Source organism: Balaenoptera ricei, chromosome 12, assembly GCF_028023285.1.
Source record: "Balaenoptera ricei isolate mBalRic1 chromosome 12, mBalRic1.hap2, whole genome shotgun sequence".
In the NCBI taxonomy this organism is placed as follows: domain Eukaryota; kingdom Metazoa; phylum Chordata; class Mammalia; order Artiodactyla; family Balaenopteridae; genus Balaenoptera; species Balaenoptera ricei.
In genome coordinates, this window is record NC_082650.1 from 14,011,691 (window position 1) to 14,026,869 (window position 15,179).

The window sequence follows — 15,179 nt, forward strand, 5'->3', positions numbered from 1 at the left end:
ACACACACACACGAATGCATGTAAAACTGGGGACATCTAAATAAGATCAATGGATTGTACCAATGTCAGTATCCTGGTGGTGATGTTGTACCATAGCTTTGCAAGATGTTTCCATTGGCAGATACTTGGTAAAGAGTACAAGGGATCCCTCTTTATGATTTCTTACAACTGCATGTGAGTCTACAATGATACCAAAATGAAAATTTTTAAAAAAAGGAAAGAAGGAAAAGGAAGGGAGTATAGGAAAAGGAATGGAGCATACATACAACAAAGAGGAATACACAGTTGGATTTAGAAAAAACTTTGTGAAAGATTGAAATGAGCTATGGAGTGGTGACTAATGAAATAGGACAGGAGACACAGGACGAGGTCTCTAGGGATCAAGTCTATCCCGCCAAACCTCAGAGAATCTTGGGACATGAAAATGCCAGGTTTGAGTAAAAGTATGAGAGATGTGGGAATGAAAATAAGTTGATTGACTGTAAATACGTTTATTGTGCAGTCCACTGCCCATTTCCCCCCAAATGACACCTGACAGCCAGATAACCAGGTATTCTCCATAGCACCTCCCAACTCCCACTCCTCCATCACCACTCCCCCCTCCTCCCTTCTGCAAAAAGTGGTTTTCTTTCTAAAGAGATTCTATGAAGTTTCTGGGGAAAACTAGAGCACTTAGTCTAGTAGTTCATGTTCCAGAGCAAAGCACGTGAACTCTAGCATTTACAGGATGTCACAGAACTACAGCCATCCTGTTACCCGAAAACAGGGTTCGCCTCTTGTGGGTGTCAGGCAAAAAGACACAACCAAGCCAAAGAGCAGGAGAAGGAAGGATTTATTACTTGCAGCAAGTAAAGAGAACACCGGGGATCTTTCCCAAAGCAGTGTCTCCCCAAACAGCAAAATTGGGGAAGTTTTAAGCTGAGTACATACATATTCATGAAAGGGTTTGGGCCGTGGACAGAGTCCAAGCTTTAGTTGAAGTCATGAGGGTCAGAAAAGGTCAACAACATCATCCCTTAGGTTCCAGTTGATCTGGTGGTTGAGCGCTTCAGGCTAATCATTACCACTGAAACAGAACTGGGAGCCTTTACAACTGATATATTATCTTTGCTATAGTTACTTCTCTTGCCTGATATTAGTCATTTGATTCTGCATTCTTTTGATCCCTTAAGATCATTAATTACTGAGATCTGTTCAAGGGCAAGGACTGTGGCCAGGCTGAGATCACAAAACGGCTTAGGCTGAAACTGGCTTCTACTTCCGTCAGGAAGACCATATCTGTTTCTCTTTCTCCGGGGACCCCCTACCCTGTCTGCTTACAATCTCCCCATCTACTCATAGTCAAGCAAAGGCCCTATCTGTAAAATGGAGATTCTAATATCAGGCACGTCCAGTTATGGTAAAAATTAAATAAGAGAATGGATATGAACATAACTTCACAAAATGTGATAGGCTACACAAAGTTGGGTTAATAAAAAAAAAAAAGCATAACTTTACAAAGTGTGATAGACTATGCAAGTTTTGGCAAATAAAAATTTGGCAAGGGGGCTTCCCTGGTGGCGCAGTGGTTGAGAGTCTGCCTGCCGATGCAGGGGACACGGGTTCGAGCCCTGGTCTGGGAAGATCCCACATGCCGCGGAGCAACTAAGCCCGTGCGCCACAACTACTGAGCCTGCGCGTCTAGAGCCTGTGCTCCACAACAAGAGAGGCCGCGATAGTGAGAGGCCCGCGCACCGCGATGAAGAGTGGCCCCCGCTCGCCGCAACTGGAGAAGGCCCTCGCGCAGAAACGAAGAACCAACACAGTCAAAAATAAATAAATAAATAAGTAAATAAATTTATTTAAAAAAAAAATTTGGCAAGGTTTGGTTAATAATAATAGTGTTAAATCTGTTAAATTAACTTAACAAGGACGCCATTAGACTGAGGGGCCTTTAATGCCTTAGTAACCTATACAAGCAAACCAAAACCTAATGTTGAAATGTCTCAAGGTTAAGAAATCAGAACCTAAGAACAGCCAATCACGAACAGCCAAATAAGGTAAATGCTTAAGCTTAGCCAATGGAATAATCTCCTTGCTTGGTTTCCGCCTCTTCTCGGTAAAATCTTTCCCCTAGCCCTTATGGGTGGGGCGGAGGTCTTCCAACCTCTCTGGTTTGGCCCCGCCCAATTCCAACAGATTTTTCCTCAACTAGCTCTTAAAAAGTTTAATATGCGTCAGTTTCTCTTTTAACAAATCTAAGGAGGAAAGAACAAAATGGAGAGCAAGGCTGAAGACTGTGGTGGGAGTGGGGTGTGGTGTAGAGATAATTAACACACTACTTGCTGCAGGTTCGTCTTCTCAGCCAAGCCCCACCCTCTGCCCCTTCTGCCCTGGTTCAAGTTTTAGCTTAGTCACAAAGCATTCGGTGGTTTACATTCCACTGGGATCCACAGTCAGAAGATCAGCTGCCCAAATTCCTTCTGTTCCTGTCTGCCATGACATCAAGGTAGTTGCTAACGTTACTGCCAGGAAGCTCATTCCTACTCTCAAATAATTGGAACATGGAAAATGGCTCTATGGAGGGAAGGAGGTAAGAATTCCCTTTTCTTTTCCCCTTCTATAATCTCCTCCTCCCAGCCCCCAGGCCCTGGTCTAGACTTTTTGTCAACATTCAGGTACTTAAAGGAATCACTTTATGACCTTGGCCAAGTCATTTAACTACAATGAGGTTTTTCCTTAACGTGTAAAATGAGATTCAACAATTTAACCCGGAAGTGCACATACTTAAACTCTGTTTGCCCTAAAAGCTTATTTTACATGACAGTCAGTCGTCCGAGGCCGAAAGGGTTGTACAATGGAGTACTCAGAAAACAAGAGAGCTTCAATTTTATCTTTCAAATCATTTCTAACTTGATAGATTAGAAATTTAATTTCCTCTTTCCTATCATGTATAGCAGGTGTTTTACCTCTTCGGTTGTTTGACTATTGATTTCTTTCTTTCATTTCTTCCACTCTTTCCTAGGTCTCTGAACTTAAATTTTTTCATGTGTTAATTGAGGTGATTATAATACTCATCCCAAAACTAACAAATGAGTTAATGAAAGGACTCTTATAAAGCATTTAGATCCCGAGGTCAATCCATGGTAACTATAGTGCCTGACGTATACAAACCCTATTCCTAATGTCTTAAAAAATGACTTGGATTAGAAAATCTCTAAGAGCTATTCTAGGTTTTATTTTAGCTAATTTTATGGTGATAATTTCCTAATTATAGTGACATTATTATAAGTTCTCATTTTTTTAATATAAATTTATTTATTTATTTATATTTATTTTTTGGCTGTGTTGGGTCTTCGTTTCTGTGCGAGGGCTTTCTCTAGTTGCGGTGAGCAGGGGCCACTCTTCATCGCGGTGCGCGGGCCTGTCACTGTCGCGGCCTCTCTTGTTGTAGAGCACAGGCTCCAGACACGCAGGCTCAGTGGTTGTGGCTCACGGGCTTAGTCGCTCCGCGGCATGTGGGATCCTCCCAGACCAGGGCTCGAACCTGTGTCCCCTGCATTGGCAGGCAGATTCTCAACCACTGCGCCACCAGGGAAGCCCAAGTTCTCATTTTTTAAATGTCATGCTATTAATCGAGAAGATATAAAATAAAGTTAAACTGAAACAGTAGTAGTGGACTTCGACAGGACTAAAATGGGTCTATTCAGTATCTAAATATATATTTTAGTAGAAATTATATTTATATAAAATAACAAAAAATAAATGACTAGTAGAAATGGAAAAGGAAAACAGGAAAACAGTGGTAGTATTTTTTGGTGAATATTAAATCTTGAACATAATTTATTGTTGTTTCTTACATGTAACAGCATGATTTTATGATTTTGAATAACTTAAAATAAATTTAACCTTGAAGAAGTGTACTTAAACAATAAATGAGAAAGATAGTTTGTGTTATCCCATAGATGGAAAAAATACCTCTGTCACATTTATTTGTTTCAAGGGAATTCATGACACAGAAGCTTATGGCTAACCAGCTCAAATGAATTGTCCAGATATAAAAATATTCTCAACAGTGTTCTCCACCAAAAGTACTTTTTGGTTATAAATAAAATGTGTCTAAGCTTTGAAATGGTGTTATTATATTAAGAGAAATACAATACTCTAACTAATTTTTTTTTTCTCTAACTTTTGTTTCCACCAGCTTTTTTCCTTATCTCTTACAGGTCTTTAAAATTTTGAAAACAAAAAGCAGGCTAACACTGGAGTAGTTGTTTTTAAGTTTTATTAAACGCTCATTTCCTCTTACTTAGTTCACACCCTAACAGAAGAATTCCAGGGGAAGAGACAGTAGAGAAATGTCCTTGAAAATCTATGTATAGTCTGTGGAATTGTATTCCCCTGTGAATGATTTTTTTTTTTTAATCACACACAGTTTACACTAGTGGATACCAAATGCCTATACATTCAAAGTTCTCAATGCCCAAATACTTTCATTTTGTAACTGAGATTGTGTTATACACTACAAAGTACAAACGTTTCCTTGAAACAACTCTGGTTTATTCATTACTATAACCTGAATTGGACCTTATCAAAATAATTTTAGATGTATTATATATAGGCAATAGATATACTCCCCAAAAGATAATTATAATCTCTTTTTAATAAAAGAGTTCATTTATTAAAGGAACCTTTAGAGGATTATTTTTGGTAAAATGGTGATTCATTTTATAATACAAAAGAATCAAACAATAAATGATATTTTAAAAACAAGGTAGATATGTATTATGTGGGTCCACATTTTATCTTTACATAATTTTGTTTTTATTTATTTCAAACAGATTTCATTGTATGTTTTAGTTTGTTAAAAAGATATACTTTGTGAAGAATATCTTTAAAAAAATTTATGTGAATAACATCCCCAGTTCATTTTGAGAGGTTTTTTTTTTAATGTTTTGATACATAAATTATATGACACATAAATTATATGACACATTATATTAACATCCCCAGTTCATTTTGAGGGTTTTTTTTTAATGTTTTGATACATAAATTATATGACATAAATTATATGACACAGGGATGATACCCGCAATGTAGAGTATGTAACCTCATCCTCTTTGTATCTTGAATACTAAATGCACGCGTACAAGGCATATAGAGAGCAATAAATCATGCTGTGGAGTAAAGAAAAAAAATATGCTGTGAATTAGTGGTGTTAAAAGAAAACCTTTACATTACACATGGAAGCTAATTAAGTCCCAATTAAAGAAAAAAGTGTTAAGTTTTTAACATTCATTGAAAAGAAGCTAAGCAAGAGCAAAGATATATGGTGATGCCATAATATTGCTCTTAGAAATTAATATTTAAAAATAATTTCCACTGACACCCATTACCATGATCATAATCAAAGACTCAGATAATTTATTTCGCCCTTCTCACAGTGATTTCAGAGTGGCTAAATGGAACAGAAAGACCTAAAAGTAGGCAAGCAATGCTGTAAAACTACCACAATAGGAAAAAATTGGAGGAATGCTTGTACATTCTATAGCCACCCTATCCAATGTGGTAGCCACATTTGTCTATTTAAAACCAAAAATAAATGAACTAAGATTAAATTTAATTATAAGTTCAGTTTATCAGTCACACTAGCCACATTTCATGTGATCAAGCTACATGTGGCTAGTAGCTGCCATATTAGGCACCACAGACACAGATTTCCATCATCACAGAAAGCTTTATTGGACTGTGCTGTCCTACAATTACCAGATTTGGAAAAAGCTTCCATTAAATTTGGATTATTTTTAAATGTCTTTGGGGTTATTCAAATTTTATAAAGTAGTGATGAGATAGTAGAAATATGCTCCTACTCTTTAGGTTTCTACTAAACCTAGTTTTAAAAGGTTATATAACCTCATGAGAAGAACATAAAATTTGGTCTCAGATAATTCTGGGTTCTAATCCTACCTCTGCTGAGTGACCTTGGATGTATTATTTTTAGTTTCTGAGACTTTGTTCATTTATTTGCATAATGTAACGCTTACCTCCTAAGAAGTTTATAAATATTAGAAATAATGTATGGAAAGTGATTCCTACAGTACCTGAGACATAGTAGGTATTCAATTATGGTAGTTATCATTTTTGTCAATTAACAAGTGGGAAGAGAGTAAAGCTGTTAATGGTTATACACAAAAACCATGCCTTTGAAAAAGGTGTGAGGTTTTATTTGCTAGAAAAAGTGTCTTATAAGTGCCTCAGTTTATTTCAGAAGCTTAACACCAAAAATGTTTGGAATCGTGGTAATCACAGGACAGGGAGGAAATGACCATGCCAGGACAGGAAAATATATAAGCACAAAGGAATCAGTGAGTCAGGAAGAGGATAATGAGAAAATGAACTGGTATGAAGGGGAAAAGGAGAGATGATAAAAGAAGAAAGATACAGATATACAGGGCAGGAAAGGAAAAACTAATCTCAGATGAAGTTCCTCCTGGAAATGTACCAGAGAGGAGTGAGAAGCATAATGACCTAATCAAATAAGGAAGGAAAAATCATTTCTCACTACAAGACTATGAGGAAACAGCTTTCCTATAAAATTATTTTTCTTGTGCTAGAGAGGCAAATATGGCTAAAAGATTCAAGAGAAAAAAGGTGGCAAAACTGCTGAAGAACATCTATTCCTGGTGTGCTTTACAACCTTAAACAAGTCACTCTAAACTGATATGCCACTGTTTTGTGATACACAAAATCCATTCGGTGGACTAGTTGATATTTATCCCCTCCAGATTCAGTATGTAATACGTATGGTGAGTACTTTGGCTCTGACAACCAAAATGTGCATTCTCTGAGATCGTCGTTCATCAGAAAGAGGCATCCCAGTAAAGACGCAAGGTCCATCTGCCAGAGGAGCATGCGTGAAGGATAACACAGTAATGGAGAACAGAATTGTTACAAGTCAATGTGGCCAAACCTTCCATAGTAGAGAAGAAAGGAGTCAACAAGATAAAATTTCATCCCTAGGGAAAGATCTGGGGCATTGTTTGTATATTCCATGGGGAAAATATCAAGTGCTTGAAACTAACCAGGACATTGGAAGAGACAGGATGTTTGGAAGAGGAAGCAAATCACCTCTTTCATAGAAAACTGGGGCTTTTTAACACCCAGAAGTAATAGAAATATGTTGGATAAAACAAGAAGCAAGGCGAGGAGCTTAGAAAATTGTGAGATAGCCCTGAGGCCTCAGACTCAGGAATCAATTTCCATTTGATTCAAAAAGCAAAGTCAGACAATATAAAGACAATAACAAAACCTATTATTATTATTCAACATACATATCTGAATACCTAGATTGACCCTAAATAGTGTTAGGTACTAGGGATGCAATGATGAACAAAACAATCATAATCCCAGCCCTTTGAAACTTAAAAACAGTCTATGTCTAGGAGTCAGTAGTTCAATGGGACTTCCCTGGCGGTCCGGTGGTTAGGACTTCCACTGCCAGGGGCCACATTGGATCCCTGGTGGGGGAACTAAGATCCCACATGCCGCGTGGCACGGCCAGAATAAAAGAAGAAAAAACAAAAATAAAAATAGGTAATTCTTTTTCAGGCGTAATTTACACTGTTAATTTAATAAATACATATATTCATATTGATAAGGGCATTCATTTAGGAAAGTCAGCTATGTTAAGGGTCTATTGTGAAACCTTATCCGCCATCTGATTAAGTACTGCCAGGAGCAGATGAAACTCACCAGAAGATGGCAATACATAACTCCGTATCTCTCTGCCATTAAATTTGCTGCAGCCAAAAGATTAGAGATTGCTTGTAGTCAGCCTAAAACACCTCCATTGCAAATAATCCTTTTCATGTTAGTCATGTGCATTAGGCATGCTATGTATATTTTGCTTTTTGCTTTTTGTTTTTTGGTTGTTTTTTTTTTTTTTTAATTGGGTTGTTTGCTTGTTTCGTTGAGTTTTGAGATACAAGTCCTTTTTTAAAAAAATTATTTATTTATTTATTTGGTTGCACCGGGTCTTAGCTGCAGCAGGCGGACTCCTTAGTTGTGGCATGTGAACTCTTAGTTGCGTCCAGAATGTGAGATCTAGTTCCCTGACCAGGGATCAAACCCAGGCCCCCTGCATTGGGAGCTCAGAGTCTTATCCACTGCGCCACCAGGGCACCATCCACTGGGCCACCCCCACTATGTATATTTTGATCACCGGGCAGTATGAGCATTGTCAGATTTATAGGTTTTATTGATGACCAGGTAGCTAAAAAGTCCAGTGCTATAAAAATCTCAGATCTGAGGCCCATAGGAAGACATCTCTTTCATGTCCTGGTCCTCCTTATCCTTTTCTATTTTCAACAATGTACATAGCAAGATTTATGAACATAAAGTAGAATCATCTTATCAAAATTAGCTGTATTTTACATTTGCATTTTTTTTTAATTTTTTAAAAATTAAAAAAAACCATGCTGGCATGTGGGATCTTAGTTCCCAGACCAGGGATTGGACCCATGCCCCCTGCAGTGGAAGTGTGTAGTCTTAACCACTGGACCACCAGGGAAGTCCCTCTAATTTTACATTTGAATCAATATGTAATCAATATAAAAATTATTAATTAAATATATTACATTTTTGGACTGTCTTTAAATACAGTTTGTATTTTACACTTAAAGGGCATATCAGTTCAGATTAGGCATATTTCAAATGCTCAATAGCAACATGTAGCTAGTAGCTACTGTGTTGGACAGAAAAGCTCTAAACATGCCAATTAAAAGGCTGAGATCCACAGAGTGGTTAAAAAAGAACTTACTGGCTGACAGTTTCCTTAAAAAGTTAAAAATATACCTACAAAATGACAAAAAAAAAAAAAATTCTGTTCTTAGGTATTTACCCAAGAGTAAAGGAAATATCCATCCACTCAAAGACTTATACAAGAATATTCACAGCAGCTTTATTTGTAATTACTCAAACTGGAAACAACCCAGATGTCTATCAGTGGCTGAATGGATAAACAAATTGTTTCATATTCATATAATAGCATGCTACTCAACAATAAAAAGGAAAAACTTATTGATATAAGCGACAATATGAATGAATCTCAAAATCACTATGCTTTGTAAAAGAAGCCAAGCAATAAAAAGGATACATATTATATGATTCCATTTCTACAAAATTCTATAAAATGCAAACTAATCCATCATGACTGAAAGTAGAACAATGGTTGCCTAGAGAGGGAAAGATGGATTACCAAGGGGCACAAGGAATTTCTGCAGGGTAGTGAAAATATTTTTTTACCTTGATTGTTAAGAAGAATATACATAGACATATGTCAAAACTGATAAAAATGAACACTTTAAATGTGATGTTTATCATATTTCGAGGAAGTTTTAAAAAAACAGTAAGTAATAAAACTAGAAATAAACAACATACCAGAAATCAAAGTACCCTTCCATGTGACTATTTGAATACTCTCTTAAACAATGATTCTGTTAGAGAAAAAAATCTGTGTGACAATTGCAGAAATTGAGAGAACAATAGTTTTTACAGAAACAATAACTACCACTGGACTTAACCAGAGCATGAAGTTCTTACTCTAAAAATTGGAAACTGAGAGAAAATAACTTAAGTGTTTGTTCTGTCTTTCCTGAACAAACTGTATGTCTGGGTAACTCCAACTGAGGAAGCAAAGGCTTTCTTACAGAAGATTCCCAACTGCTAAATGTAGAAGAAATGATCAAGTTTTTTTCTTCTTTTTTTTTTAATCACCATTTTGCAATGCTTAGTGAAATAATTAATCAAACGACGGTCATCATTGAGTAAACCCATCAAAATATAGGTTAAAAGGGAACATTACAATAAAAGTATCAGGTTTTGTCATCTGAGCCCACCAGTCATTTTGAACTTCACAGAAAGAATAGCCAGACATCATGTGTCTCCTTATATGAGGTGACGTCAAGCACTCAACAGCACAGATGAAAAATTTGTAACATGAAGGTGTTCCTGAACTTAATCAGAACTTTGGACCCAATTTCCATTTGCATGAACTAAGACTATGAAGAAGCAAAGAGATAAATCCAGAATGACAGGCATTATGCAAGACAATTGACCCAGTTTCAGTAAGAAGTAAACAGCAGGAGAAATCAAGAGCAAGAAGCAGGGCAATTGCTCCAGATATAAATATACTTAAGAAATTCAACAATTAAATGCATTGTGTGGACCCTGTTTGAAGCCTGAGTTTAAAAAAAAAGAAAAGAAAATCACTGTAAAAAAAAAAAGCATTTCAGGGCTTCCCTGGTGGCGCAGTGGTTGAGAGTCTGCCTGCCAATGCAGTGGACACGGGTTCAAGCCCTGGTCTGGGAGGATCCCACATGCCGCGGAGCAACTAAGCCCGTGAGCCACAACTACTGAGCCTGTGCGTCTGGAGCCTGTGCTCCGCAACAAGAGAGGCCGCGACAGTAAGAGGCCCGCGCACCGCGATGAAGAGTGGCCCCCGCTCGCTGCAACTAGAGAAAGCCCTCGCACAGAAACGAAGACCCAACACAGCCAAAAAAAAATAATAATAAATAAATAAATAAATAATAATGTTCTGAAGCATTAAAAAAAAAAAAGCATTTCACAACCAATTATGAACATTTAATTACAGATTGCATATTAGATGCATCAAAGAATTTTAATTTTGTCACTGATAACGATACTACAGTTGTGTTTAAAAAAATACCATTTTTTAAAGAGATGCATACTGAAGTATGTAAGGGTGAAATAATTTGATACCTAAGATTTGCCTTAAAATACTTTATCAAAGGAAAACATGTTTAAAATTTGGATAAAGCAAAATCTTGAAGATTGTTAAAATTAGGTCATGGGTATATTGGGCGTTCTCTCTACTTTTGTATTTGTTTAAAATTTTTTCATGACAAAATGTACCAAGCCACACATAGTATCTTGTTAATATGACATTAGAAGAAGCATCTGGTTCAAGACAGCAAGTAGCACACTTATTTGCCTCTCATCCATCTGACATTCCAATGAAATAAAAGAAATAGAAGCATGAAAAAGGAATAACCACAAAATGAGACAGATAATAGGAGAGCGTATCTTTAGTATAAGAGAGGCGCCAAGGCATTTCTGGAAGACTGAAGGGTGTATGTTGATGAATGAAATCAGCAAAGAAAGTCATAACCGAGAGACTATCCTATGCAGATGATGTCTGTAAACAAGGTACCCAATAGGGATTCCTGCCTCAAAGTCAGAGAAGTAAGCAGAGTAGGAATGGGAAGTAGTGCTGAAAAGGGGAGGTTCATTAAAGATCTGTCTATAGGACAAAGATACCAGGAGGCCCTCCTAGACCTCCATCCCACCTCATGTGCCAACACAGGTAGCCTAACTAGGGTGACTGTCCGTCCCAATTTGCCTAGGACTAACGTGGCAGGATGTGGGGAGGGGAGAAAAGAGGGGAAGCAAAGTTTATGACTCTTCCTAAAGAATTTTAATGAACTTTCCAAAAGAAACTAAGGCTTCCAGTGTCAATGGTTATGCCCAAGAGAGCAAAATTCTCCTCAATCTGGAAATTGAGCAACTTGCAAGTGGGCAATCACTCAGCAAGAGTGCCTGTTATATGATGCATGGCCCACCCTGCCCACACAGAACTCCCGGTCAGAATGATTAATCAGGAAAAATGGTAGCAAGAATAAAGGACATTTATATACAATAGAAAGAAAACTCACACCAACTATCTTGTCCTCTTTCTTTTTTTTAAAAATAAATTTATTTATTTATTTATTTATTTATTTATTTATTTATTTATTTATTTATATTTTTGGCTGCGTTGTGTCTTCGTTGCTGCGCATGGGCTTTCTCTAGTTGCAGCAAGTGGGGACTACTCTTTGATGCAGTGCACGGGCTTCTCATTGCGGTGGCTTCTCTTGTTGCGGAGCATGGGCTCTAGGCACCTGGGCTTCAGTAGTTGCAGTGCATGGACTCAGTAGTTGTGGCTCACGGGCTCTAAAGCGCAGGCTCAGTAGTTGTGGCGCACAGGCTTAGTTGCTCTGCGGCATGTGGGATCTTCTGGGACCAGGGACTGAACCCGTGTCCCCTGCATTGGCAGGCGAATTCTTAACCACTGCGCCACCAGGGAAGTCCCTTGTCCTTTTTCTTAAATGCAAACTGATACCCAAGGATTGCCAGTTATATGAGAAGAATTGGTGGTATAAAGAAGAACCAATTTTGTTCTTTTTATGGCTGAGTAATATTCCATTGTATAAATGTACCACATCTTCCTTATCCATTCATCTGTCAATGGACATTTAGGTTGCTTCCATGTCCTGGCTATTGTAAACAGTGCTGCAATGAACATTCGGGTGCATGTGTCTTTTTGAATTATGGTTTTCTCAGGGTATATGCCCACTAGTGGGATTGCTGGGTCATATGGTAGTTCTATTTTTAGTTTTTTAAGGAACCTCCATACTGTTCTCCATAGTGGCAGTATCAGTTTACATTCCCACCAACAGTGCAAGAGGGTTCCCTTTTCTCCACACCCTCTCCAACATTTATTGTTTGTAGATTTTTTGATCATGGCCATTCTGACCAGTGTGAGGTGATACCTCATTGTAGTTTTGGTCTGCATTTCTCTAATAATTAGTGATGTTGAGCATCTTTTCATGTGCCTCTCGGCCATCTGCATGTCTTCTTTGGAGAAATGTCTATTTAGATCTCCTGCCATTTTTTTGATTGGGTTGTTTGAGTGAAGTAAGCCAGAAAGAGAAACACAAATATCATATATTAATGCATATATGTGGTATCTGGAAAAATGGTACAGATGAACCTATTTGCAAAGCAGAAGTGGAGACACAGATGTAGAGAACAAACGTGTGGACACCAGGGGGGGAAAGGGGGAGGGTGGGATGAATTTGGAGATTGGAATTGACATATATATGCCACTGGGTATGAAATAGATAACTAATGAGGACCTGCTGTATGGCATGGGGAACTCTACTCAGTGCTCTGTGGTGACCTGGATGGGAGGGAAATCCAAAAGGGAGGGGATATGTGTACACATATGGCTGGTTCACTTCGCTGTGCAGCAGGAGATAGCACATCATTCCAAAGCAACTATACCCCAATAAAAAATAAATAAATATTTTTAAAAAGAGCCAACACAAGTAAACAAGCAAAATGTGCTTAGAGGAGACAGATAGTTCAGGAAGCCAGATTAATATTCTGAGAGAGATTTGAGAAATTATTACATCCATAAATAAAAACAGAATGCTATAAAAAGCATCATATAAGAAAGAATGCTTAAAGATTAAAATTATGATTGCTGAAATAAAAATTAAAGACCAAAACTTGTCATATATTCTTCTAGAATGTATATTAAAAAGAGATTTCAAAAAAATGAGAGCTGAGGTAAGAGATGCAGAGGGCCACTTAGAAGGTCTAATATTCCATACATATTCTACCAGAAAAAGAACAAAGATAAGGTGGAAGTGAAATTTTTAAGTAAAAAGTAGAAGAGAATGTCTCAGCTGTAAGAAAAACACAATTAAAAAAAAAATCTAGCCATAACTAGATACATCATCCTATGAAATTTCATAATATTAAGGTAAAAGGAAAGATTTTAAATGCTATTTGAAAGAGAAAATAATACCTACAAACAAAAGAGACTCAAATTAAGAATCAACTTTATCAGATTTCTCTTTCATGACATCAATACCTGTAAGATAATCAATTTCAAAATTCTTCTGGGAAATGACATATAGGAAGAACAATTTTCTATAGGAAGAAAAATTTAGGTGTATTTGGCAGAAACAGAATTCAAATGGCCAACATGGGGATTCACAGCCTCTTAATTAATTTTCACACCCAAACCACTTTGCAAACTCTGAGTCTTTAGACTGAGGGGGCAAATGGGTTTCTTTAAGGAAGGGCCTTGTAAACTGACCATAGATGAAAACAATGAATCTTTCCCTGAGGCTTCTTCGGAGAATCTGAGGCTATTTAGCAGGATTACTGGAGAAAGGGAAATACTCAGTTCTTCAAGAAGTAATAGGATTCTGTCCTGATTCTGGGAGACCCCGCAACACCTAGTCCATTGTCAAAGTAGAGACTTGTGGAGTCTGTAACAGTCTTGTCCAAGTCTGTCTTCTAGAATTGGATGGATATACGGTAGTTCTCTCTCCTGTATACGTTGAAGACCTTTCCTAATAACATATTTAAACCCACAAACATTATTCCATAGTTATTATCCTAGTTCCAAAATGTCCAGTGGGGAAACAGATACAATTAGTACAAGATTGATCTCTAAATTAGCTCCCTGATATACGGAGTAAGGTCCATTCTGGAAGAAAAGGCAGACTGGAAACCCCTGGAATTGAATTGCTCCCCCTTACCCTCCACCTTCCTCCAAGAGAGTAAACAATATGCAATGCCACATACCTGGGTAACTGTCGAGATAAGTGCCACCATCAGAGGCTTGAGAGGTGCAAGCCTAGTGATTCTTACCATATTCTCGTTTAACATATCTGTTTTAGCTGAGCAAAAGCCAGATGGGTTACAAAGAATAACAGTAGATTATAGCACCTTTAATCAAGCAGTGAAACCAATTATGGCTGCATTTCCAGATATGGTATCTGTGCTGGAGCAAATAAAAACAGCCCTTGTACTTGGTATGAAGTTACTGGCCTGGCAATTTTTCCTATTTTCAAGGAAAATTAGAAGCAATTTGCATTTATGTGGCAGAGGCCAAAGTATACTTTTAATGGATTATATCCATTCTCCCACTATCATAACATAGTCTAGGGGAGCATCAATCATTTCAATATTCCACAGAACATCACATCGATCCATTACATTGTTGACATTATTTTAATTGGACTTGGTGAGCAAGAAGTAGTAAGCGCCCTAAATTCTTTAGTAATATATATTAACTACTCAAAGATGGCAGATAAATGTTCTAGATGTTCAAGAACCTGCCTCACAGGTTAAGCTTCTAGAGGTCCAGTGATAGGAGGCAATCAGAATATCTCTTCCAGAGTAAGAGACGTGTTGCTGTACCTTGCCCAGCCCACCATGGGGCAGGTTGTGTAATAGTGAGTCTCCTTGGATTTTTGGGGTTTTTTTAAGCTAATGAATGGATTTAATGAGGGTGACAGGAATCTTGTTTCTCTCTGTTGGAGGAAGGATTTACACACATGGAA